This window comes from Miscanthus floridulus, chromosome 17 (genome assembly GCF_019320115.1).
Source record: "Miscanthus floridulus cultivar M001 chromosome 17, ASM1932011v1, whole genome shotgun sequence".
Classification (NCBI taxonomy): Eukaryota; Viridiplantae; Streptophyta; class Magnoliopsida; order Poales; family Poaceae; genus Miscanthus; species Miscanthus floridulus.
The window spans coordinates 12,569,807-12,597,616 of NC_089596.1; the positions used below are offsets into that span (position 1 = coordinate 12,569,807).

The following is a 27,810-nucleotide window of genomic DNA, read 5'->3' on the forward strand; positions in this document are numbered from 1 at the left end:
CTTTAGTAATTTAGCAAGATCATCATAAGTAGGTGACTCATATTCATCATCGCTATCACTATCACTATCACTATCATCATTATGAGCATGATCATCACCACTACTATCATCATCATGTGATACCTTTCATTCACCTTTGGCCATAAGGCATAGGTGTGTAGAGGATGATGGCGGTGGTGGCGGTGAAGATGATGAGTCAATAGCAATGGCGGCCACCTTCTCGTTGTCACTCTCATCATCGGATGATCCACTAGATGAATCAATGTCTGTGAGCCAATCACCGACGATGTAAGCCTTTCCACTCTTCTTCTTCTTGTGGAAGTCCTTCTTCTTGCCATCTCTCTTCTTGTATGGCTTATTCTTTTTCTTCTCATCTTCATCTTCATTGCTTGAGTCATTTTTCTTGCCCTTGTTCTTGTTCTTGAACTTGTCTTTCTTGGGCTTTGTGCATTGATGAGCTAGATGACCAAGTTCTCCACAATTGTAGCAATCCATCTCGGAGATTGGCTTCCTTCTAGAGCTTGTGAAGAACTTCTTCTTCTTGCCATCAAACTTGATGCCACTCTTGTTGAGCTTCTTTAGCATCTTGGCGGTCTTCTTCACCATGAGAGCAAGACTTTCATCATCAACTTCATCTTCACTTGAGCTCTCATACTCAAGTCTTGCTTTGCCCTTCTCTTGGCTATCCTTGAATGCTAAATCTTTTTCTTTCTTCTTTGTAGAGGATGAGCCATCTTGAGGTGTGATGTGCATATACATCTCATGAGCATGGATCTTCCCCAAGATTTGTGTCGGTGTAGCGGTGGAAAGATCACCTTGATGTAGCACGGTCACAATATGCCCATATTTGTCAATGGGGAGGACACTCAAGATCTTTCTTACAACATCAGATGGTTGCATTTGAGTAAGTCTAAGCCCATTGACTTCCTCTACAAGAACATTCAAACGTGAATATATTTCATTAGCACATTCTTTAGGAAGCATTTCAAAAGAGTTGAGCTTTTTCATGACAAGATGATAGCATTCCTCACGCTCACTCTTAGTTCCCTCATGGAGTGCACAAACGTCCGACCATAGTGCATGGGCGTCTTTGTGGTTCCTCACCCGATTAAACACATCTTTGCAAAGGCCTCTAAAGATGGTGTTTCGAGCCTTTGCATTCCACTTCTCGTAATTAACCTCATCGCCTTGTAGGTTAGTAGCATCCCGAGGTTTTGGGAAGCCTTGTGAGGCGGCTCTAAGTATACCAACATCTAGAGCCTCTAGATACGCCTCCATGCGGACTTTCCAATAAGGAAAGTCATCTCCCTCAAAGATAGGAGGAGGTCCATCCCCGTAAGACATCTTGCTCTAGGCGATTAAGCCTAAATACGTGAGCATGAGGCTCTGATACCAATTGAAAGGATCAAGATGCCCAAGAGGGGGTGTGAATTGGGCTAATTCTAAATTTCTTTGCAATAATTAAATCCTATGGTTAGCCCAATTAACCCCTTGTGCCTAGAAAGTGTTCCTAATTGTTCTACCGCACAAAAGACTTGCAACCTAAGTTCTAATCCTACTCTAGCATGGCATTTCTAAGAATGTAAAGACATGAAATGAATTGCTCAAAGTAAATGCTCAAAGTAAATAGAGAGGAAGGAACTCGGCGATGTTTTGCCGAGGTATCGGAGAGTCGCCACTCCCCATTAGTCCTCGTGGGAGCACCCGCGCAAGGGTGTAGCTCCCCCTTGATCCGCGCAAGAATCAAGTGCTCTCTATGGGTTGATTCTTTGACACTCCATCGCGGTGAATCACCCACAACCGCTCAAAACTTGAGTTGGGTCACCCACAAGCTCCGCCGGGTGATCACCGAACTCCCAATCACCACCAAGCCGTCTAGGTGATGGCGATCACCAAGAGTAACAAGCACGAACTCTTACTTGACCACGACAAGCCTAATGAGAAGGTGGATGCACACTTTGCTACTCTTGATCTTCACTAATGAGGGCTCTCTTTTGGATTCTCAAATCTCAATCACCTCACTAGGACCTTGCTCTTCTTGGCACTCTCTAAGGTGTTTCTCAGCTGTTGGAATGAGCAAAAAGTACCCCCCACACACGAGTGGAGGCGGTATTTATAACACCAGCTAAAAAACGAACCGTTATGTGCCTCGGTGGGGTGACCGGACGCTCCAGACATGTTGACCGGACGCTCCGGTCAGTATACCCCAAACTCTAGTGTTTACAGTATGACCAGACGCTGGCCAGCGTCCGGTCAGCACTGACCGGACACGTCCGGTCGTGATTTTCCCTCTCTGGAACCTTACTGGAGTCGACCGGACGCTGGCCCTCAGCGTCCAGTGGCATGACTCTCCATAGCTTGATTAATATTTTGATTCAATGCAAGTGCTCTCTTCTTCACCAAGCCATGAGCCCTCGGCCTCTAAGCCATCGCTTGCCCTTCATTTTCGCTTAATACCTCGAAGCCCTTTCCTTGCTACCTTCACTATATCAATCCATCAAGTCACTTCTTGTCTTGAATCAACTTCAAGCACACATTATATTGAAAACTATTTCATTTGCATTGTTGACTTTTGCTTGACTAACCAGATTGTTTCTATAAGTTCCCTCTCAATTATGTTCATCTTGAGATCATTCAAGCTTCCATGTCAATTGATCATCATGAAAACCCATTTTCACAACTCTTGATTTAGATTAGCAAGCTTTATGAGCGAGACCATCCCATATTGCAATCACTTATATATTATTTTCTATTCAATATATATACATGCTTGCCAATTCATCAATTTTGAAACTCAATTTTGAACATTGCACAATATGAACAGGCTTCATATGGTAGATAAATTGAATTCCATCAAACCATGTCCCTTTTTCTCTTCTTATCGCATGCTTGTCATTTTCATCAATTAACCTTGGCTCATTTCTCATATGCATGTCATTTGTTTTAATTGATCCCAAGCACAACAGATTTATTCCTAGGACTAAACACGTGTAGTTCTCTTGAAATGCATTGTTTTAGTCGCTTAATCGTGTTGGGTGTGCTCGGCTGCACTTTTGGGCTGCTGCTGTAGCTGTTTCTTGTGCGGTATGCTACTAGTATAGTACTAGTAGTATGTTGCAGCAGCAGCAGCACTGTGAGAAGCGCAACAGAGCAGAGGCTGGTTGTCGTTCAATTCGCCAAAAGCACTATATGGTCCTAGATGCACTCACGCTACTAGTCATTCTTTCCATACTTCTGGTAACTGAGCCCAATAATAATATTAAATGGATATATATATTCATGTTTTTCTCCAGGGAACAGAAGTGTTTTGAGGAATATCACAATCGAAGATCGCATTGAAGATGTTCTTGTTAAAGATCACCTCTAAAGCTTTGAGGTGCTACCCTCGCACCTGCAGCGTTGCTTTGCATTCTGCAGCATATTCCCAAAGGGATGGAGATTTGAAGTGGAAAAGCTGACGAGGATGTGGACAGCTCTCGGTTTTGTGGAGGCTCCGCAGAGAAAAGGTGGGAGGACCGTGGACCATGTAGCAAAGGAGTACTTTGATGCTCTGGTGCAACGCTCTTTGTTCCAAAATGTAGCAGGCACGTCATGCTATGAGATCCACGAGCACATCCACTCCATGATACGGACGGTCTGTTCAAGCTATTACCATAGGATCGATAGAAGAAGCAGTGGCGTCCCTCCAACAACAGTTGGCCACTTATCTGTGACCACGGAGTGTTTGGGCCAGCTCCAGTCAGTTTATGGTTTGAGAAGGCTTCGGACCATTACTAGTCTTCGACAAGGACGACGAAGACGGTGCAGCTGCTGCAAGCCTGCAACTAGTTCGCCGGCCAGCAGCAGCACATCAACTGATGAGATTATGAACGAGTTGATTCCTCAAAAGAAAAAAGATCTGAAGAGCAAGTCGAGGGTTTGAGAGTGTTGGATTTATCTAACACTGCACGCATCACTGCGGTACCAGTGGGCATCGGTGAGCTCGAGCATCTGAGGTACTTGGGCCTTCCTAGCACCATCGGATGTCTCAGTAACGATGTCACCATGCTACTACCCCTGCAGACACTGAGTGTCATTTTCAGCAGTGATGACGTCCGCCTTCCCAAAGATATGAGACGCTTGATCAACCTGCGGCACCTTGATATGGGCAAGGAGGAGTACATCGCACTGATCGCACAGATAGCTGCCATCGGGAGCATGAGAATGCTGCAGGACTCGGTTGAGTTCCACGCACGCAGGACGGAACAAGGGCACGACATGAGGGAGCTGGGGGGGCTCAATTCTCTCCGCTGGAAGCTCACCATAAAGTGCCTTGACAAGGTCGAAAGCAGGAAAGAGGCCGAGAGTGCATGCCTCGGGGCCAAGGTACATCTCAAGACTCTAAAACTCGAGTGGGGGCAGCGGAGTGACAGTGCAGCTAGAGGATCGGCGCAGAGCGATCTGGAAGTCCTCCAAGGCCTCCGACCTCATCCAAACCTCGAGGATCTCAAGATACAGAATTACGTTGGCATCAACTCACCTTCCTGGTTGGTCAGCGTGGAGAAGCTGAGGTGCCTACAACTGATCAAATGCCCGAAGCTCGACAGACTGTCTCTCGGTGCTTTTCCATCGCTGAGGAAGATGGTGTTAACCGACATGGCCGAGCTTGTCGCATGGGAGGGCATCACCGGCGGCAACAGCGATGGCAGTGGCAGTGCACCAGTATTGTTCCCTAACCTCCGAAAGGTGGAGATCGTCCGCTGCCCCAAATTACGGTCGTTAGTTGGCCTCCAACGCTGCGGCCGTAAGCTCGCGCACCTGCACGTCAAGGGATGTCCACTCGTCAAAGGAGAATTTGAAAGAAGCAAGTTTCATCCAGACCTACAACTGAATGATAACACACCTGATTGGCCTCACGAGCTGAGCTTCAAAGATAAAGAGCCGCCTCCTCACCGTGCAGATGGCCAGATGCCCGACAGTCCAGGGCAGCCTCCGACTCCGCCTCATGAAGGTGAAGGTGTCCAGGGAGACAATCAACGGCAAGGTGAGCGCCGCCCAGCTGGTCTTCCCCCTCCATGGGTTCCTCGAATTATCAGTGCTGTAACAATGTGGTATTATAGCAAGCGCTGATGTGGCTTGCTATTTGCTTTTTCCAATTCCATGGAGTGGATATATACCTAAGTTTCTTCGACCACCGCACCGCACCTTTTTTTTTTTCCTTTTGTCTTCAAAAAGCTCTGGGTCTGGGATATGATTTCAGGCCTTCAGGGGCAGTGCTCCATTTTTTTTAACACATATATGTATTGTATAACTTGCATTATTGATGTCGGAAGAATAAGTTTGTTGTGATGTGATGGACATATATATGTGATATATATCTTCGATTTTCTTGGATTGATTGTCTCCAACATGTCGGAGCCCCAAACGGGTCTTCACCCTCGTCATAGACAGGGAATAATCCTGCGTCTGAGAGTTTGTGCATTTATAACGTACGTGACCTCATCACAGACACGGTGTCCCGTCTCTGATGGCAGTCACTACAGACTTGTTTTCCCCGTCTCTGATGACAGTTGCCATAGATGTGTCTCCATATAGTAGTGTGTCTCTGATTACTGTCATCAGAGACGATCGAGTTATAATAAATTAACCCGCTTCTGTGAACTGATGTCATCACAGGCATGTCTTGTGCCCACATATGTGAACTCACTTAGCACAGACATGTAATACTCCATCCGTTTTTGTTTAGATGTCGTATTTGCAAATGAGAGTTTCCAAAGGTTCTCCAAATTCTAAAAAAAACTAATATCTTCCCCCATCTTTGAATGGTTGGACGATGAAAGCGTCACGGAAATCGGACTCCCTAGAGCCCTGGACTGAGATTAGTCTGGCAGAAACGCCTGCTGGATATCTCTGCACCGTACCCTTTGCATTGCTGTGCTAGATATAGGAGGATGACGAGGGCAAGGCATGATTGATGAGCTGCACGGAAGCACATGACATGCCCTTTGAGTGTCGCACTGTTTGGAACGTGGGGTTCCTGAGTCCTGTCCTGCTCCTGACTGGCCTCTCGGTTGACTAGACCATGCATGCTGGGCTGATAAGCTCAGCTGGTGCTGGTTTGTTGTGAGAGGAAAACACTGTTGACTGATTGATAAGCCCTTATTGAAACCAACAAGCGAACTGGGAAACTTCATTGGCAGTCCTGGTGCCAGTGCTGCATATATATCATGTCATGGGCCTAACTACTCTGTCCCGGATTAAACGCACCTCTAGGTTTCAAATTTTATCCCACAATCGAAGGTCACTGTAGGGTCTGTAGGGCCTAAAGCTGCCAGTCCAGCAGCTGCAAAGGGCAGCAACCAAACATAAAAAAAATGGCCATAGAAAAAACAGAAAAGTGACGGGAGTATGTGGAAACCTGTGGACCACACTCGTTTGGTGATTTTTTTTATTTTTAACATTTTTTGTAAACTAATTTTAAATCTAACACTGTTTTATTTTTTTTCTAAAACTAAAGCTTTTGCTCGCGCCTATTTCCCGGGGGCGGCGAAACGCCTATGCCGCGCCATTCATTTTGGCGCGGCGAGAGGGATGACGTAGCGGCGACCGGGGTGCTGACCGGTGACGTGGCCGGGTCTGTCGCGCCACCGATCTTGGCGCGGCAGTGACGCGCCCTGATCGGTTGCGCGGCAGAGCCGGATAAAGGCCCGTAGCCCAGTCCAGCCGTGCCACGCCCTGCCCACCGCACGCACGCCCGCGCTCGCCCGCCCGCGCCTGCCGCCTGCCGCGCCTGGCCGCCTGCCTGCCGTGCCCGCCGCGCCTGGCCGCCTGCCCGCCGTGCCAGCCGCGGCCACACGCCGCCTGCCGCACCGGCCTCGCCACGCACGCCGGCGCGCCACTCCCGCCACGCCCGCACGCGCCACTAACGCCGGCGCGCCACGGCCGCCGGCCGCCCACTGCGCCCGCCACGCCCACACGCAGGCGCGCCACCCCCTCCGGCTGCCCACCGTGCCCTCCAGCCACGCACGGCAGCTGCCTGCCGCGCCACGGACGCCCGCCACCGCCCTCACTGCCGCGTCGCCGCCCTCACTGCCACGCTGTACACCGCTCCCAACTGTCGCACGCCCTTCTCTCTATCCCGTGTCCACCCGTCGCCACCACCGAGGCCAGCGCCCGCGCCTCCCGGCCTGGTCTAGCGCGCCACCGCTGCGAGGACGAGTGCCGCTGCCGCGAGGTACTCTCTTAGTGTATTTGTTGATTGAATCGATATTGTTAGTATAGTACATTAGTAAAATAAATAAAGTTAGTATAATTAGTAAAGTATAGTTAGTATAGTTAGTAAAGTTAGTTAGTTTAGTTAGTATAGGCAGTATAGTAAGTTAGTATAGATAGTAAAGTTAGTTAGTTTAGTTAGTACAGTTAGTGAGTCTAGTTATACATTGTATTTAGTATAATTAGTTGTTATAGTTAGCCTTGTATAGATGTTAATATTAAATTAGTTAGTATAGTTATAGTTAGAATATGTATTAATATTACTATGGACATTACGTACGACGATTTCGACGACTTGATGAAGTTTCTTGAAATGCTTTTGTAGATGGATTGTTGTATTAGAGTTTTTTACGGAGGAAGTGTTAGGAGAGAAGATGGTATGTTTGAGGATATGGAAGAAGAATTAGAATGGTTTGATGAACCTCCTAGCTTCAATGACCTTTGTGTCCGTTTGAATGCAAAGTTTGGCGGTGATTTCATACCGAGGGGGAGGTTTGATTCTGGGAAGACTAGGGCATACTATATACTCATACCCTTGCGCGACCCTGCTCACTGGTCCCGCTACACTAGGGTGCTCCAAGGTTCCAATGTGCCCATGGCTAAGGTGGTGGTGGAGAATGGGTACAGGATGCAGGGTGTCCTGGACAGGCCGTCCATTGACGGTGTTGGAGGCAATGAGCAAGAATTGGGGGTCGAAGGGGAAGCAGCTCAGGGTAACATGGATTTGGACGATCAGTTGACGCAGGAGCAGTTTCATTCAAGTCAAGTAGGTTGTATAAGCAATGATTTCGATGTGAACGAGTTCGAACTGCAAGAGGAGGAGCAGGAGGAGGACAGGACCGGTGATGTAGTTAGCAGTGATTCGGACGATTCAGATGGTGACTAGGGAGATAGACATGCTATGCCCACACCGGTTGATGCCATGCCAGTACCTGTTCATGGTATGCCATTACCAGTACCAACTGAGGTTTTGCATGCTATCCAGCCTCAGGGTAGACTAGTCACAGATTTGCCAGCAGATGATACCCCCTATGATTCATGGGGCAGAATTAGCGAAGCGCAGCAGTATGTTCCACCACCACCTTACACAGTGACTGAGCTTGAGCAACTAAGGTCGATGAACGTACCTTTCAGGGGCGTTTCGAGCTATAGGGATGTCAGCATGATGGATATGGCAGTTTGTGACACCGGTCTCCAAATATGTAGGAAATCATTGTATGACCATGAGAAAGAAACCCTTAGGAAGGGGATGATATTCAATACAATGTTAGAGATGAAGCTCTTCCTTCAGGACTATGCTGTGTATCACCATAGGCCGTACAACGTCACTCATTCAGATCAGGAGTTGAGGTACCACGTGATATGCAAAAACAATTGTATGTGGAGGTTAAATGCACGAAAGAGACAGAGTGATGGCAAGTGGAGGATAAGTAAAGTTCTCGAACCCCACACTTGCCTAACAAATAGGGGGAAGGAAAATCATTAGCAGCTCACTGCACATTACTTTGCCCGTCGTATATTGGGGCTCGTTGATGACAATAACGACATTTTGGTGTCTTCTTTACAACAGTCCATATCTAGATTCGTTAAGTATTATGTGAAGTACGGAAAGGCTTGGCGTGCTAAGCAAATTGCACTGGCGATTTGATGGGGTAGTTGGGAGGAAGCATACAACAGGGTGCCCCGCATCTTATGTGCAATGCATTACTACAACCCTGGCTTGAAATGGTTTGTGGACACCAAAGGGATGTATTTTCGGGACCCGTTGAGGCATGTCCTCTATTGTGTGTTCTGGTCATTCGCACAAACGGAACATGCATTCCAGTTTTGTCGGCCAGTCATACTTGTTGATGGCACTTTCCTGACAGGAAAGTACAAGGGCACCTTGATGATGGCTGCTGTTGTTGATCCTGAGGACCAGATAGTACCCATGGCTTTTGCTTTGGCAGAGGGAGAGAACAATGAATCGTGGTCATGGTTCATGCGGCTTCTACATGTACAAGTGCTTGGCCCATCTTGCACTATATGTTTGATCTCGGACCGTCACCCATGGCTTCTTAATGCTACAGCTGAGCATATAGATGGGTTCCCGCCTCTAGTGCATAGATGGTGTATGAGACACTTTGCCGCTAATTTCTGGTGGCGTCAGAGGAAGCAGGAGGTATAAGGTAAAGGCTCTATGTTGTGTACGTATAGAGCACCAATTCAATGAGACAAAGAGAAAACTAGACAAGATGCTAAATGAAGTGGGAAAGGCCTGGTTGGATGCGCAGATGGAATAGAAGGCTCAGTGGGCGTTAGCATATGACGAGGGGGGTTTTAGGTATGGCATCATGACCACTAACTCCTCAGAGTCCTTCAACCATGTATTCACCGGAGTTCGATCGTTGCTTGTGTCTGGAATTGTTGAGTTCTCCTTTCATAAGTGCAACGAATATTTTGTTAAGAGGTGGGAACTTGCGTAGAGGAATATAGCTGAGCAGGGGTGTTTTAGAAAGGCCGAAGTAGAACATTTGAAGGAGGCCGAGGAATTGGCCAAGCAGCACACCACCAAGCCGTATGGACCCCGCCGCCATATCTTTAGTGTACGGGGCAAGGGTGGCACAAGCTTGGGCGACGAACGTTATGGTGGACGAAACTACCAAGTTGATCTTGAAAAGGTAGAGTGTAGTTGCAATGTTCCTCAGATCATGCATGCCCCTTGCTCTCATATGATCACAGCATGCAGGGTTTGCGGATACAACTATGAGGATCTGCCATATATGTCACCCTTGTATCTCCGTTCGAACACCGTTAGTATTTGGGAGATGAGCTTCGAGCCATACCTTGACCCGACACAGTGGCCACCTTATAATGGTTATGACTACGTGCTGTGTCTAGATCTAATGAAGGTAGGGAAGGGTAGGAGGAAGAAGAAATGACTCAAGGGGGACATGGACGCTATGAGAGGGTACGACGAACACATGTATGGAGGGGGGGACTTCAACGAGACCCGTGGCAGGAATCTTTGCACCGTTTGCAAAGACCCTGGTCACAAGGCTAGCAGGCATAGAAGACGAGGGCAGCAGGTCCATACATAGAAGTTGCTTATTTTCCTAGTGAAGTTGTTTAATATGTCTGTTAATGTTACTTTGAATATATACATGTGCTTTCATATTGTGTCCGTATTGCATAACAAGTAGTTCAAATTTTGCAATGCTACATAATGTTAATTTGAATACTCTAACCCTTTATTTATCAATTTGTAATAGGACGGCACCTCCCACACAGCACCAGTTGTACCCCCTTCTTGAGGTGGAGTACGACGACCTGCACCGAGCACACTTCTTGACTGACACCGACGCAGAGGTGCCCTTGCCTCCTTTGAGGCCCCACACGCACACCAGGGCACACCAGTGGGGCGAGCCTGGGACTTAGTTGGTTATGTCGAACTTATGTCGAACGAATATTATCGTCCGAAACTTGCAGACTCACGAACCAATGAAAATGTTATGTGGCAACTTGTCAACTTGTGCACGAACTCTATTTATTTGTTTCATATTCGTTTCAATGCGTCGCGGCAGCACTTGTAGTTGTTTACAGCACCGACAGTAACTCCCGTTCAATTGCAATTGAGGCTAGTCGGCTTCTGTCTGCGTCCAGGTCCTGTCGCGTTGTGTGCCTTGGCGCGTCAGTGCGCACCGTGGGCTATGGCATGGCAGAACCTAGGCTTAGGGTTGTGTGCCAAACGTGACTCATGAAAAAAGAACGCTGGAGTAAAGTGATAACATTATTGTTATTTTACATTGATATGATGCTAATAACATAAATTACATGCTACTATTTGAAAATACATAGGAAACATGCAAGATATATATGTCAGCCAACCGTATTCAAAATAATTTCACTCGATTTTGTTCGTTTTTGAAATTCTCAATGCATTCGCTATTATTAAAAAAACTTGGATGCATCGAAGAGCGACAAATGGATGGGTCGAAGGGTGACAAACAGATGGGATCACTTAAAATCGATCATGGGTAATCCGAGTACATGATACATGGGTACAATACATCAATAGTTCAAATGGAAAATAAGACAACACAATGAAAGTTCTAGTACATAGCTACATTGATCATTAATAAAGCATGGAACTAACAGACAGCGTAATAAAAAACACTCAGTCAGAAACATACTGAGTAAGCAACTCGTCGTCCGAGTACCAATCCTCTACCACAACCCTGTTGTTGTGGCTAGGGTCACCTGCATTGCCCTGATCTGCCTTTCGCCTGTAGTAAGCGGCCTCCACTTCATCTGCGGCCTAAGACAAGAACGCATTCTGTTCCTCCTCGTTCATGTGGCTAGGCTCACCCACATTGCCCTGATCTGCCTATCGCCTGTAGTAAGCGGCCTCCGCTTCATCTGTGGCCTCTGTGGCTTGAGAGACGAACGCTTCCTCATCCTCCTCCGCCTTCAAACTCACCTCTACTAGAGCGATGAGCTCGCTTAGTCTGCCAGTGTTGTCCTCATCCTTCTCCACCTATAAGCCCGCCTCCTCTAGAGTGATGAGATCGCTCAACCTGGCAATGTCGTCCTCATCCTTGTCCCCCTCATTGTCCAACACAATCGGACATAGAACACTACGATCGGCTTGGGTTCTATGCTCATGTAACTTGTTTTCCACATAACTTGCATGGGCCACCTCTGCGGCATGGTCCCCGCTGCATCCAATCCCTTCATGTATAAAATGCAACAAGTTACCAATGTGATTATAGTACATTTAAAAGTAGGCAACGAAAGTAAGAAGGCTTCCAATGACTCACTTGCACACAATGCAGCAACATGGTCGTTCAAGACCTACATCTGTACTGTTTCCTCCTCCATTGCAGCCTTCCTTGCCCTATCCTCCTCTAATTCCCTCCGTCTCTCCGACCCCTATTTGTCAAGCCTGACATCGATCGAGTTACGAATACCGCTCTTTCTAGCAAACTCACGCATGTTCTTCTTTCTCAGTTTAACAAAATGGTTGACATAGTCACGTCCATATCCCCTCTTCCGTGCAATTACTTGCATCCCCTTCAAGTCATCTAAGAACTTGTCTTGACCATCATAAGATTTCCACTTGCATTTCCTAGTGCTCTGTTCAAACGAAAAATTATATCATAATTCATAAAAAATCCAGAAAATACAATTTCAGGTTTTCAACACCAATAACCAACTTCATCATAGTCAACTATATGGCCGCAATAATGGCATATTCCAAGCTTCGAAGGGATTAGGCCATAGTTGGATTTAACACCATATTCGCACATGACTGGAGGTGCTTTGTAAATTACCATTTCTTTCTTCTTTTCCTTAACCTTTGGCGGTTCTTCCGGCCATTGGTTCTTAGGACCATACAACCACTCCTTGAAACAATACTTCACCATTGAAAACACCTAAATAAGGTGACATTAGTATATGAACACATATAGCTCAACATTTCAACACATACACTTTGCACTTACTTCATGCTTGTTTGGACACACAAACTCCAACGTATTCTCAGGGTTTATCACAGCTCGATCTCCGCAATCGCACAGAGGAGGTTCCTCGAGTCGTCTAACTGCGGCTAAGTGCTTCTCCTTAGCCATCATTGGAGGGGGTTAGGGGGAGGTGGAACCCACCGCTTGAAGTGCTCTCGTGGATGTCGTCCTCTTCACCAATCGTCGAAAAGGAGGTACCTGGGGTCAAACTTGTCTACACCGTCGATCCACTGAAAGAAAAAGCACCTCTCATGGACCTACACAATAAAATTCCAATAAAATATTAGTAACCTAGTAATACAAATGAAGAAAAAAACATACGGAAACAATTACTTAGATTAAAACGACTGTATGTGTAGAAGAAACGAGCCGCTGTGTCCGGATGTCTCGATTGAAACACGTCGGCCAGACGACCATAGTCACAGTTAGGGACAGGGAGGTCAAGAGGGATGGGGGCATCTTTGCTAGACTCGTCGGGGTACAATTCTCTATGACGACCCCATTTTCACCACAACTGCTCCCAAAACATGTCTTCCATCTAATAAAATGATTCAAATTAAACATCAATCAAAACAACACAAATTAATGTAAAATATAATCATTTGCATTGCAACTCAAATAATATACCAACACTTAGAGCAAAAAAAATATACATGGTAAACATACTTCTAACTAAATAATTAACCTTAACATTTACAAAATTAAACTAATATCTTACTCCAAATCATAGCCCATAGTTCCCAAACATAATTTTTCTCCTAACCTTAACTCCCATTCCTAATATTTCAATCCACCATTCAAACAAAAATAAAAAGTGCGTCATTACCTTGAACGAGGCCGAGGAGGGAGGGAGGCGGCCAGGGAATAGAATGGAAGGGAGGGAGGGAGGCGGCAATGGAGGGCCGGACGCCGACAGCACTTGGGAGTGACGGGAGGGCGCAGCGCGGAAGTCGTCCACCGCGTTAAGGCAGACAGAGGGAGGGCGGTTCGCGGGCGATATTTACCTGGGTCTGCCGCGCCACTGATCAGGGCGCGTCAATGCCGTGCCAAGATCGGTGGCGCGGCAGACCCTGCCACGTCACCGGTCAGCGCCCCGGTCGTCGCCACGTCATCCCTCTCGCCGCGCCAGGGAAATAGGCGCGTGCAAAAGTGTTAGTTTTGGAAAAAAAACAGTGTTAGATTTAAAATTAGTTTACAAAAAGTGTTAAAAATAAAAAAAAATCTGTTTGGTCATATCGAGGCCCGCGTGTCCTCCATTTCCCTTGCCTGCAGACCGTACAGCAGGAAGAGGCGCGGGCTCCGCAGGTGAAAGGATGGGGCTGACTTTTACAGAGGCAGGGGTAATTTTGTAATTTCACATCTAACATTGGTTTAGGTACATAATTCTAGAGGTGCAAATACTATGGGACGGAGGGAGTACTTCCGCTACTAGTTAGCTACCCAATGTCATCCTCGTCCTGGACTTGGAGGTAGCGTGGTTGGTTGCCGTGTTCATCCACCGGCTCCACATGAATGAATGCGCACAGTCCATGGAGTTCATTTTTTTCGAAAGCGTGCTTGGCACGTGCTTCATTAAGAAAGGTTAGAGATAGTACAACACAAGCCGTAGCCGAGCGACGGCGAGATGCCGAGGCCGCTGCACGGCTGCACACTTACAAAGATCACCGGCTCTAAAGGTACAGCAAGGAAGTTGTACTAACTAACATGACGATAGATGCGACAAGCTAATGGCGCGGCGCGTCGAACACTAGGACACCGCTGCGAGCAGCGCCGCCAGACTCCGATACCCCCCATCTAGTCCATGGAGTTCATATTTGGGTATCAGCATTTTTCTCTATGGCGATTTCTAGGAATGGTGGCGATTAGAGTACAACTCTGATAACTGATGGATAATGGTGGCTCGTTTAATTGTGTTGTCTGAAGTTTGAACAGAACAGAACACGCGGATTGCATTGGACGGCAGCTTGATGCATGAATCATGATTACCTTGCCTGCATGTGGGCTGTGTCTTACCTGGACTACCTAGTACATGTGGGTACGTAGACCAAGTGTGTACATCGTACTAGGTATACGTACTACTGTCCTAATCAGCAGTCTGAACTGCTATATTATTTTTCGTGACCAACAATCTGAAACTCTGAATACGTTGTTTCGTAGCATGCTAAGGGTTCATATCTACATCTTGTGTGCATGCATGTGAATTCCGCTCAACATCTTTCTCTCTCTATATATATGCAATGCTCTTCTTCCTTCTCTCAACAGCAGAGCAGCACGCTATGCTGCACTCCTGCGGAGCCATCCATGAACTCATAGACTGACACTCCTCTCTCCCCTCCCATCTGCACTTTAGGCCGGCATCATTCTCTTCTGCTTCTCCATGCCTGATCTGATGGTTCCCCACTACATGCTAATCTGTGGGCTCCTTCTCTTCTCTTCCCTGCACACCCCTCCTACCACCATGGCAAATAATGGTGATACTCTCTTGGTAGGCCAGACGCTTATCGTTGGCGAGAAGCTCATATCAAAAAATGGCAAGTTCGCATTTGGCTTCTTCCAGTTCCAGCCAGCTCCAGGGACGACCATCATCAGTAAGTCCACCTTGTCCTCCCTTGGCTGGTATATTGGCATATGGTTCAACAAGATCCCAGTCTTTACCCCTGTCTGGATTGCTAATAGGGACAATCCCATCACATATCTTGAGCTAAGGTTGACACAGCTAAAATTCTCAAGGGATGGCAATCTCATCATCGCCATCTTAAACAATAATGCCAGCACTGCTGAGTCCATACTTTGGTCCACTACTCACTTTGTCGTCAATAGGTCGACAGCAGAAACCAGCACAAACACTACTCCTAATGCCGCCGCCACCACCGCCGTTCTCATGGACAATGGAAATCTTGCCCTCATCATAGCAGCAGAAAGCTCATCCTATAATGCAACATCCATGTGGCAGAGCTTTGACTACCCAACAGATGTCGGGCTTCCTGGCGCCAAGCTAGGCCGGAACAAGGTCACCGGTCTAAACCGCCGGTTCATCTCAAAGAAGAACCTGATTGATCCAGACCTTGGCTGCTAGACTCGGATGCACGGACCAAAGGTTTGCTCGTACCCAAATATGTCAACAACCATGAGGAGGAGTACTTCACGTATGAATCACTGGATGAGTCGTCTTCCACATTGGTCTCAATAGATGTCTCTGGCCAGATTAAGCTGAATATTTGGTCACAGGAAAAACATTCCTGGCAAACCGTATATGCCCAGCCTGCTGATCCCTGCAGTCTGCCTGCTGTATGTGGACCTTTCACGGTCTGTGATGGCAACTCAAGTCCATTATTTTGTAGCTGTATGGAGAGCTTCTCTCCCAATTCACCTCGTGATTGGGAAGCCGGCGATCCAACTGGAGGGTGCGTCAGAAGTATTCCACTAGAGTGCACAGCGAGTAATAACAACAAAAGCATGGCAAGTTCTAAATCAGACATGTTTCACACCATAGCTCGAGTTACATATCCCCGTTACCCTCATAGCATACAAGATGCTATGACCCAGAGAGAATGTGCTGAAGCTTGTCTTGGTAACTGCTCCTGCACCGCTTATTCCTACAACAACAACAAATGCTCTGTCTGGTATGGTGAACTGGTTAGTGTAAATCGGAATAATGGCATCGATAGTTTTTCTGATCAAGTTCTTTACCTTCGCCTTCCTGCTAGAGATTCGCAAGATTTGACAAGAAACAATAAAAGAAAACCCAGCATTGTTACTGTGGCAAGCATTGCTAGTTGTGGGTTTATAGTTTTCATGTTGTTGTTGTTAATGATTTGGAGTAACAAATTCAAGTGCTGTGGTATGCTGCCATTACATGGAAGCCAAGGCAGTGGTGGTGGAGTTACAGCATTTAGATACAATAGTTTAGTTCATGCTACTAAAAATTTCTCAGAAAGACTGAGTGGTGGTGGTTTTGGTTCTGTATTCAAGGGAGTGTTACTGTTAGGTGACCAGACTATGATAGCAGTGAAAAAGCTTGATGGTGCCCATCAGGGAGAGGAGCAGTTTAGGGCTGAGGTAAGCTCAATTGGATTGATCCAACACATCAACCTAGTTAAACTGATTGGTTTCTACTGTGAAGGTGATAAGAGGCTACTTGTGTATGAACACATGTCAAAAGGGTCTCTCGATTCCCATCTATTTAAGAGCAATGCTTCCGTCATAAATTGGAGCACTAGGTATAAAGTAGCCATAGGAGTTGCTAGAGGATTGTGCTACTTGCATCAAAGTTGCCACGAATGCATCATACACTGTGACATTAAGCCAGAAAACATACTTCTAGACACATCATTCGTTCCTAAGATTGCAGACTTTGGGATGGCAGCAATTGTAGGAAGGGATTTTAGCAGAGTTCTAACCACATTCAGAGTAACCGCAGGGTATCTTGACCCAGAGTGGCTTAGTGGAGTTGCTATTACACCAAAGGTTGATGCCTACAGCTTCGGTATGGTACTGCTTGAAATCATATCAGGAAGGAGGAATTCACCAGAAGTATATAGCAGCAAAAGTTGTCATGTTGCATATTTCCCAGTTCAAGCAATCGGCAAGCTTCACGCAGGAGACATAGGAAGCTTGGTCGATCCACGGTTGCAAGGTGACTTTGATTTGGAAGAGGTTGAAAGGGTTTTCAAAGTTGCATTTTGGTGTATTCAAGATAATGAGTTTGATCGTCCGGCAATGGGTGAAATGGTTCGGGCTCTTGAGGGTCTCTAGGGGCTTGATATGCCCCCAATGCCAAGACTACTTGCAGCTATAACTGAACCTTCCCATGCGGCTTGAATGTAATAGTTCATAAGCACATTGTTGTCAAGTTATATATTAGTATCTGTTTCATAATATCGGAAAGTTATAACATGTGTGTTGAATATTAGAGTAGGAGTTGGTGCGTAGTTGGATTTTGAGTTGGAGTATGGAGTTGCACTTGTATGTCTTTATTTTGAGTTATGTATTAATATATGTTTCATAAATTGGAAAGTTGTAACGTGTGTGTTGAAAATCGGAGTAGGAATTGGTGCATGAGTTGGATTTTGACTAGAGTAGCGTGTCTGTCTTTATTTTAATAAGATTTGCATGATTGCTAGGAAATAGGCGATGGTTTCCAGGTCAAGCATGGAAGCTAAGTATAAAGCTTTGGCCAATGCAACTGCAAAGATTCAAGTTGAAGATCTCACATCCTCTTGCAGCCTGTCTTTGGTGACAGTTAATCATGTGTTTTATGCTCGAACAAAGCACATTGAGATAGACTATCATTTTGTTAGAGAACAAGTTGCAACCAAGCGGCTAGACATCCATTTTATTAGTTCTGCATATTAGATTGTTGACAGATTTACAAAGGCACTACCTGCACAACAGTTGGTGTCATTCAAGAACAATCTCAACTTGGCAGGCGCGTTGTGATTGTCGGGGGTGTTGGAAATACATGTGACAGGTGCTAGTCATGGTATTGTTGGTGGATTGCTTATCGAGGCATGTTGTTACGACTCCTATCCATATATCTAGATAATCTCTAGTTTGTTGTAATCTTGCATATCTTCTTGTCTTGTAAGTTAGTTCATGTACTTGTTGTACAAGATGTAAGTGCCACGCTAGGGGGTTTTTTTTTAAGGTAATGGCAGGAGCTCTGCCTTTCAATTAAGTAGAATAGAATTGGCCTAGTTTTTAAGGAAAAACTAGGCCTAAAAACCTTACAGATGCACGGATCCCCAAGAGCACAAAAGCTGTGACGACCATCCCACGACAACCCTCTTACACACAAGGTAACACAGAAAAACAATCGCGCCCACCGCAGGTTCTCATTGACGCTAGGAGCTTTTTCTGGCTATATATTAACACAGAGTCACGGCCTGAGAAGGTATCATGTTACACCCACTTTCACACAGGGAAGAGAAGAGAAGGAGCCCACAGATTACTATCTCATCTAACTGTTAAGATTAAACTAAATGGACGGTTTAATTTAATTTTGGAGTATCCTAGAAATTTCCATACAGGAAAATGCAGATTTGAACTCCATGGACGCAACTGCTGACTAGCACTGTGCGCATTCATGTCGATTCAGCTGATGCACGGTGAAGACACGGCAATCAACCACGCTACCTCCAGGTGGGCAGCGTTGGGAGCAGGACTACCATGAAAGTTTCAAATGCAACTCCAGCTAATCATGCATGGTCTAGTCAAGACCGAGGCCAGGCAGGAGCCCCCACATCCCGTCTGGTGCAGTCAATGGGCATGTCCTGTGCTGCTGTGCATCGGCTCAAATATCATGGCTTGGCTTGCCCTCATCATCGTCATCCATCATTCTATCCACCAGAGCAGAGCAATGCAAAAGGGTACGGTGTGCAGAATCTAGCCATATTGTGTAGGAGTATACTACTATACTTATAGAGATATCCAGCAGGCGTTTAGACGATCTTGCAGTTTCTGCCAGAGTCCAGGGCTCTCCGTGTGATGCTCCATTTGGTTCATAATATTAAGATATGTGATGTTATTATTTGCATTGCACTTCTGTGGAGTTTCAATATGTATTTATTCAGAACATAGGTTTAATTTATATCAGCTCTCTCTTGCATCCTTTTCTATGACATCATGGATCTAGATTTTGAATTATTACAACTTTTGAAATTTGCTGAAACCCAAAATAACATAAACATCAACTACACATCATTTATGAATTATTACACTAAAGCCATGTCTGTGGACTTTGTTATAGCTGCAAGTAGTCTAGGCATTGGTGGCATATCAAGCTCTTGGAGACCCTCAAGACACCTGACAACTTCACCCATCGTCGGCCGCTGAATCTCATCTTCTTGGATGCACCAACATGCAAGTTTGCAAACCCTTTCAGCCTCTGCTAAATCAAACTCACCTTGTACCCGTGGGTCCACCAAACTCCACACATCTCCCTCATGAAGCTTGCCGACGGCATGCACTGGAAAATAAGCAGCATGGGGATTATTGTCGCCAATGTGTACGACTTCTGGCGAGTTCCTTCTTCCTAATATGATTTCCATCAGTACCATACCAAAGCTGTAAACATCAGCCTTTGGTGTAATAGCAACTCCACTAAGCCACTCTGGGGCAAGATACCCTGCAGTTCCTCTAAATGTAGTGAGAACTCGGCTAAAATCCCTTCCTACAAACACTGCCATCCCAAAGTCCGCAATCTTAGGGACAAATGATGCATCAAGAAGTATGTTTTCTGGCTTAATATCACAGTGTATGATGCAGTCACGGCAACTCTGATGCAAGTAGCACAATCCTCTAGCAATTCCAATGGCTATTTGATATCTGGTGCTCCATTTAAGGACGACAGCATTGCTTTGAAATAGATGGGCATCAAGAGACCCATTCGTCATGTGTTCATACACAAGCATCCTGTTGTCACCTTCACAGCAGAAACCAATCAATTTCACTAGGTTTATATGTTGGATCAATCCGATCGAGCTCACCTCGGCTCTGAATTGCTTCTCTCCCTGATGGACACCATCAAGCCTTTTCACTGCTATGACAGTCTGGTCGTCTAACATTCCTTTGAACACAGAACCAAAACCTCCTCCTCCCAGCCTTTCTGAGAAACTTTTAGTAGCATGGCTTATTTCAGTGTATCGGAAGGCTATAATTCCACCACCACTGCCTTCAATACCGTGTAACGGCATGCAACACCAGTTGATTTTTTTCCTCCAAATCATAAACAACAGCAAGGACATTAGTATCACAAGAATAACAATAATGCTTGAAGCAATGACAATAACTCCAACGCTTGGTTTCCTTTTGTTTCTTGTTCTCCAGCTTTCCAAATCTTTGGCAGCAAGGCGAAGATAAACAACATCTTCAGAAGTGTTATCAAGGCCATCATTCTGTTTCACATCAAGCAATTCCCCATTCCAGACAGAGCATCTCCTGTTGTTAAAGGAATAAGCTGTGCAGGAGCAGTCACTGAGACAAGCTTCTGCGCAATCACTCTGAGCGGTAGCGTCCTCTATGCTCCGGGGATGATTAGGCAATGTAACACGAGCTATGGGGTGGAACACATCTGTTGACCTTGTTGTGTTCTTGTCACTAGCTGTGCAATCTAAAGGAGTGTTCCTGACACACCCTCCAGTCTGATCACCAAGCTCCCAGTCCTGAGGCGACTTTTGGGAGAAGGTCTCCATACAGCCACAGAAGTTTGGACCCAAATTGCCATTGCACACCGTGAAAGGTCCACAGATAGCATACGTAGTGCAGAAATCAGCAGGCTGGGAATATATGGTCTTCCACGACTGACTTGATTCTGACCAAACATTCAGCTTAACCTGACCAGAGATGTCTAATGAGACGAATGAGGAAGATGACTCATTCAGTGAGGTGTACGTGAAGTACTCCTCTTCATCGTTGTCGACGTATGTGGGTTTAAACAAGCCTTTGGTCCGTGGATCCGATTCTAGCAGGCCACTGAGCACAGGTAAAAGTGTAGCTAATTTTCCTGATGGCCAAGACCAAGTTGCTACAAGAGGGGGGTTTCGGCGCCCGAGGCGCAGGATCCCGTTGCTGCCTATTTCAAGGCTGTATGAGCCAAGACCGGGATCTATGAGGTTCTTCTTTGAGATGTACTGCCATTTAACACCAGTGAGTCACAGTGACCTTGTTCCAACCCAACTTGGCACCAGGAATTCCAACATCTGTTGGATGGTCAAAGCTCTGCCATAATGGTGCTTCACTAGAATTAGAAGATGGGTTGCTATGTGCTACGAGGGCAAGGTTTCCATTGTTCCTGAGAATGGCACTAGTAGTGTTTGTGCTGGTTTCTGTCGACCTATGGATGAAGTGGGTAGTGGACCAAATTATGGATTCGGTGGTGGCATTCTCTGAGAGGAGGAGGATGGCAAGATTGCCATCTTGCAAGAACTTGAGCTGTGTTAGCTTGAGCTCAGGGTCAGTGATGGGTTTCTCCCTGTTGGCAACCCAGACAGGGGTGAAAACTGGGATCTTGTTGAACCATATGCCAAGGTACCAGCCGGGAGAGGAGGTGGTGGTGACATCAGTGGACTTACTGATGCTGGACGACGGTACTGGTGGCTGGAACTGGAAGAAGCCGAGCGCAAACTTGCCGTTTCTTGAGATGAGCTTGTCGCCGGCGGCAAGTGTCTGGCCTGCCGCGAGAGTGTCGTCATTCGCCGCGGCGGCAACGATGACGGAATGCAAAGGAGCGTGCTGCAGGGAAGATAAGAGCAGGAGGCTGCCGAGTAGTGTGTAGAGGAGAGGAGGCATCGAGAATGGAGAAGAGAAAGCCACGGTTGCACAGACGGAAAGAAGTATCTAGCTGTGGTTTGGCTTGTGATGGAAAGGAGTATGTTGATGCCCTACTGTTAGGAGAAGAAGTGCATATATAGAAAAAGAAAAAGGTTGCACAATGCACAGGGTGTGAACTCCATGGACGCGACTAGGACTGCAAGCTGATGGACGGGGAGGATTCTTGATTAGGACAGCAGTTAGTTCTAGTCTCCGTCAAGTCAAGTCAACCACCAGCTGGCCCATGCAGCGCTGGTATACTAGTGCCTGCTAGGCTACTAGCAGGACTATCAGTGAAGTTTCCCAAGATTCCAACGCATGCAGTCTACGTACCTTGGTCATGGTCAAGTCAACCGCAAGGCGACACAGGAGGGGCCCCCAACATTCCAAGCAGTGCAAAGTCCCTCTCAGAACTCACCTTAAGGCCACCCCCAACGCTCCACGCTGGTTGTTGGCTTAACGCTCCACGCTGGATGTTGGCTTCGTCAGGCCATGTAGAATCGGACTAGAAAAGGTAAGAAGATGGTGGCCTCGCAGAGCCTGCTAGTATCCTGCAAAAGACACATATGTACGTAATGCGTAATGACAATTAGCAGCTTGTTAATTGGTCAGAACTGACTAAATGAACAATTGAAGCAACAAGGCAAGAGTTTGCTTGAAAGAGCTCCTCCCAGAGAACAAAATACTAAAAGAACATCCACTAGACAGCAGCACAACTGAAAGCTCTGCACCAAGAAGCATTTGGTTCCATACCCATGATCAATTCCATGTCAAAGTCTGATACAGGTCACAATCCAAGATCCCTTCTATGGAACAAGCTGAAGTTATCACTATCACAACACTAATTGCACCATGATCCATTTCCAATGCAGCACAAGTATGCATTCCATGCAAAGGAGGCACTGCGGCAAGACAAGATGTATTTTAACCATAGATCCATACATTATACAAGGTTACACATCCATGCCAATCAAATGGTACCACCAGCCTACCACACCCTTATATAGTAGAAACCATTTCGCAAACCAGTGATTTGCAGCAGGTTATGTGACTCCCATCTGCCTAACAATCTAGCTTAACCACTACAGCCCTAAACATTAGTTGGTAACAAGGTAGTTCTCCTGTGGCATGAACTCGATGATACAATCTCTTATGATGTCATCATGGATCATCCTGGCAATTTTCATTCCAACCAGTTCTACCTCAGAACGATGGTCCAATGGCAAAGGCTGAACATCCTCCAAAAAGAAGTGTCCATTGTTACTTCGCTTCTGCACCATTTGCCAGACATTTTCAGCTAACTGTCCGTGATCTATTTCAGGCCAGCACTTCATCATGATCTTTGCATGCAAACCGTTGTCTGGAATGGTCATGTCAGCCAAGATGGAGTTCACAAGATCAAACAGAAGTTTCCTGTCTGATTTCGACCACAGAACAAGCTTGTTATACTTGTTTTCAAGACACAGGAACACATCTGAGCTCACTTGCCAATCTTCTAGGTGATCTGGCAAGTCACACACGCTAGCAAGCATGTCCTGTACATAAGAGAAATCCCTGTCCTCCTCATTCTTAAACATAGATAACCGCTCTTCCATGGCTCGATACGTTGAGATGTTCATATTGTCAAACTCGTCGCTTGACAAAGTACCAGAATAGTCTTCACAAATGTCATCTTGGTCTTCCATCTTCAGCATCTTTAGTTGCTCTCTGAGTTCTGCAGTTTTTTTGAAGGGCGAGAATAGCATTCAGTAATATTAACCATATTAAGTGAAGGAAATTTGAGTTCCTATGATATACTAACCTTGAATACCAACATTGATGCTTTTAAAAATTCCAGAATAAGTCTCTTCACCAGAACTGTGTTGCGATAAAGCAGTTGGACTTGAGCAGTCACAACTTTCAGAACTTGCAATACTTGCTGATTCTGTTGTTTGAGTGCCAACTTGATCATCAATCTCCACTGATGGTTTCCTTTCCTCCTAGAACCAGATGTATGTTAAATCTTAATGATCAGAATGCAATTATTCCATTGGAGCTAAAAATTTTCATAACAAAACTAAAATGACTTGAGAAATTGAGATGGCGTGGTTTGCAGATTCAGAAATTGTACAGCTAAAAATAAATAACTATTACAATTTTTATTTAGAACAGCAAAATAAGTTGACTGTCCACCCCCTAACGCCTAACCCACCAACTCAAGTCTTGCGCGTTTCTTTCTTGGCAGAAATGAGGTTAACTTTAGTTCTTTGCAATCATAGCACCTGTTTGTGCATGTTGACCAACTAACATTGACAAGGTAAATGTAAAACTACTTGATGATAACACTGTTGGAACATACCTTCAATTCTATGCTATCCTGATTCTGAATTGATAAAACTTATTTTGTCTCTGGAGATGATGTTGCTAGTGTCTGGTATGTGCATCCCATAAAACCTTGTATTTTTTCCGTGTAATCGTGTTGAAGAGCAGAATCAGATTCTTCCTGATCCTCAGTTCTGATAGCATCATCAGGGCACTTTTCAGTATGTATATTGCTTGCCCGAGAAAGATCAGAAATGCAGATGCTGTGCCTAGCTTTTTCCGAAGTTACATGAATCTCTTTTTCAGGTAGCATATTTTCCTTTCCTAGATGGACAGTTGATTTTCCATTTTTCTGTTTTGCATTTCTGATTGGTGATCTCTTCCTGATATGTGCATTTTCAGATTCATAAGTGGGTGAATTCAATATATCTTTCAGAATGGGCAACCTACCGGTTGGTGCAGACTGCTTCCTGCATGACAATTTTGCAGAAGTGGTAGATGAGGCTGGAAGAGATTTGGACCTGGGAAAATTCCTTGATATACCAGCTCTTGAATCATCTTCACAGTAAATCCCTGTCTTCCACCCATCTTTACTGCTAATGCCAAGAGGGCTGCCTGGCACCTCCCTCACATTATAGGGATTGAAGTTTGGATCTGATCCTCCCCTGTGGGAGCTTTCTCTTGGTGCATCTCTATCAGACAGTCCGAGCATTTCACCTAGTGTTTTTATGCCTTTAGGAATTAAATTTTCTGAACCAGATTGGCAGGCCATTTGCCATCGTTCTGAGAGGTGCTTTCTGGCCTTTCTACTTACTGATGGTCCAGCAGAATGAATGCTTGAATAAAAGGGCATGGTGTCATCAGAGGTAGAACTAACTTTTGCCTTCTCAGTATCCACTTCAAGGTTATATTCCTCCTGGGATGGTCTCCTCCTCCTAGGAATTGAAAGTTAAATAACATTAAGAAATGGCAAAGGTTCAACTAGAAGTCAACTACTCTAGTCCCAACAAAACAGATTTTGGATTATTGGTTGAGATATCATTGACTAAAAAGATAGAAAGTTAGGTAAAGATATTGTTTTGGATATAACTAATCGAAATAGATAGAGAGCTAGATATAGATATCATTTTCAATTCAAATGATATACGGGTACCAATAAATTGAAAGAGATGATAGCTAGGTATAGGTATCATTAGTGAAAGAGATAGACACCTAGCTATAGGTATTATGAGTTCAAAGAGATATATAGATATCATAATAGAAAGAATATAGCGCAATACTTCCCTAAAACAAATAATATAGAATATGTTGCAAAGTAACAAAGGTATTGAACTCACAAGACCCAATTTCAAATGTTTCAAATGGACAACAGATTCTTGACTTGCCCGGTCATCAATAAAAGGTATGAAAGGCAAGTTTAAACTCAAAATCAACAACTTGAATCCGATTTTGGATTAAGAGAGCTTTGAACTTAAAACTCCAATCTTTAGATTTTTTTTTTCAACATCGAGCTTAATACTTCTATTGACTCTAGATTTTAGGCCTTTAAATTTGATATAAAAACTTTGAACTTGAATCATGTGACTTTAGGTTATGAATATAAAAACACAAGAAGCGGGACAAAATCCTTCTCCTTGGCTTTGAGCCCTTGTCCTTATATCTAAGGTTGACCCCCAAAAAATAACTTTAGGTTATGAATCTAAAGAACTTTCAAGTAGAATACAAATTATGCAAGGGAAAAGGTTTTGAACTCAACTCCAAATAAAATATTGAAATTATGAACTCAACCAATAAATAAAGAAAGAGGAATTAGGCATCCACATGTTACCTTGTTTGCAAAACATTGTCTCAACAACAATCTTCGGAGGTGGCAAGCAGAAAAAAGAGTGTTACCAAAGAATTCACGCCGATCAAATTTTTCTTAAATTTGACTAGATTTATAAGAAATATTAGCAACATCTATATTTTTCATATAAGTTTATTATGAAAATATTTAGCGATTTATCTAATAATACTAATTATTACACTATAAATATTAATATATATATATATATATTTGATTAAAGTTAGACGTTTAAATTCTTGGAAAGTGAAAATGACACTGTCGGCGGCACCCGAGGAAGTAACATTCTCCGTCTCCATTCATGTCGAAAAAGAGAGAGGCCACGTCGTTGGCAAAAGGAGCAGCAGCGCGCACCGGAATCTTTCGAGGAATCTTTTTGTCTCGTCTCGTTCAGACGCTCACCCTTTGGGCCAGTTTGGTTCGCGAAAAATTTGGCAAAACGCTACTGTAGTGTTTTCGTGGTTATTTGATAATTAGTGTTTAATCATAGTTTAATTAGGTTTAAAAGATTGTCTCGTGGATTTTGTCTAAACTGTGTAATTAGTTTTATTTTTTATTTATATTTAATGCTTCATATATGTGTCTAAAAATTCGATGTGACGGAAAATCTTGAAAAATTTAGCGTTTTGGAGAGGAACTAAACAGCCTTTCTCAAAAGCGCACGAGAGGGAGCGAGAGCGACAAGAAAAAGAAGATCATCTGGTCACAGATTCCTGCACGCGGCCTGGTTCGGTCGATCTCCTCACCGGCTCAATTCCGCAAAGCAGAACACCTCGTCTCTTCGTCACTCGTCAGATCGACCGGGAGGAAGGAAGCAAGCGGAAGCGAACCGGAACGCCGTCCGTCGCCAATCGCCATGGCCGCTGTGGTGCCGGTGGAGGTGTGCGTGAAGGCCGCCGCGGGGAAGCCCGACACGCTCGGCGACTGTGAGTGCTCCCCCCGTCCCCCGTCTCCCGCGCCCGATTCCGCCCGGAACCCTAACTGCTCTTGCTGATCCTGGTCTGGTTTGGTTTGGATGGGACTGGAACCTGCTGCTTGCAGGCCCGTTCTCGCAGAGGGTGCTGCTCACGCTGGAGGAGAAGAAGGTCCCCTACGAGGTCAAGCTCGTCGACCTCGGCAACAAGCCCGAATGGTCCGTCCGTCTCTCTCCCTCTGTTCCCTTTCCCCCGCTTACTTTTCCACAGGAGCATTCTTCTGTTGTGCACGCGGTGTCTCACAACCGATTGGCAAAGCGCCGCTCACGCCGTGTCTTTTTTTTTTTAATAATAATAACATCTTCTCTGCTGTCTTGACTTCATTTCCAGAGACCAGAGGTTCGGTCACCTCACTGTGGTAGACTGGGAACAGTATTGGAAACAGGGGATCTTTGCGTTGTGTCCTTGTTTGTGAATTCGTTGGATGTGGTAGATTTCCTTGATCTGACTGACTTGGAGGGCAACTAGACTGGAAAAATCCACACGGCTTAGTCATGAATTCTGTCATATCCGGCCCCCATGTGCCCTGCTGAATTGATCGCTCCGGTTTTTAGGAACGAGCTGTAGCTGTAGCTTAATACTGCCTCCTATTTTTTACTGTATGACACTGGTTAGTAGATTTACCTGGGAA

At 45.3% G+C, this 27,810-nt stretch overlaps 1 long non-coding RNA gene and 4 pseudogenes across 1 annotated transcript; 3 read left to right on the forward strand and 2 right to left on the reverse strand.

Moving 5' to 3' along the window:
* Positions 1-3,111: 3,111 nt before the first annotated feature.
* Positions 3,112-5,109, forward strand: LOC136515246 (putative disease resistance RPP13-like protein 1; annotated as a pseudogene).
* Positions 5,110-15,141: 10,032 nt separating this feature from the next.
* LOC136517708 (G-type lectin S-receptor-like serine/threonine-protein kinase At2g19130) lies at positions 15,142-17,151 on the forward strand (annotated as a pseudogene).
* Positions 17,152-19,438: 2,287 nt separating this feature from the next.
* Positions 19,439-22,076, reverse strand: LOC136517707 (G-type lectin S-receptor-like serine/threonine-protein kinase At2g19130; annotated as a pseudogene).
* A 1,082-nt stretch (positions 22,077-23,158) lies between these two features.
* LOC136515247 (uncharacterized) lies at positions 23,159-25,755 on the reverse strand (annotated as a pseudogene).
* Positions 25,756-26,850: 1,095 nt separating this feature from the next.
* On the forward strand, positions 26,851-27,804 carry LOC136519076 (uncharacterized). The gene is made up of 3 exons (XR_010774686.1): positions 26,851-27,131; positions 27,247-27,337; positions 27,510-27,804. It is a non-coding gene; the product is annotated as an uncharacterized lncRNA (long non-coding RNA).
* Positions 27,805-27,810: the final 6 nt, after the last annotated feature.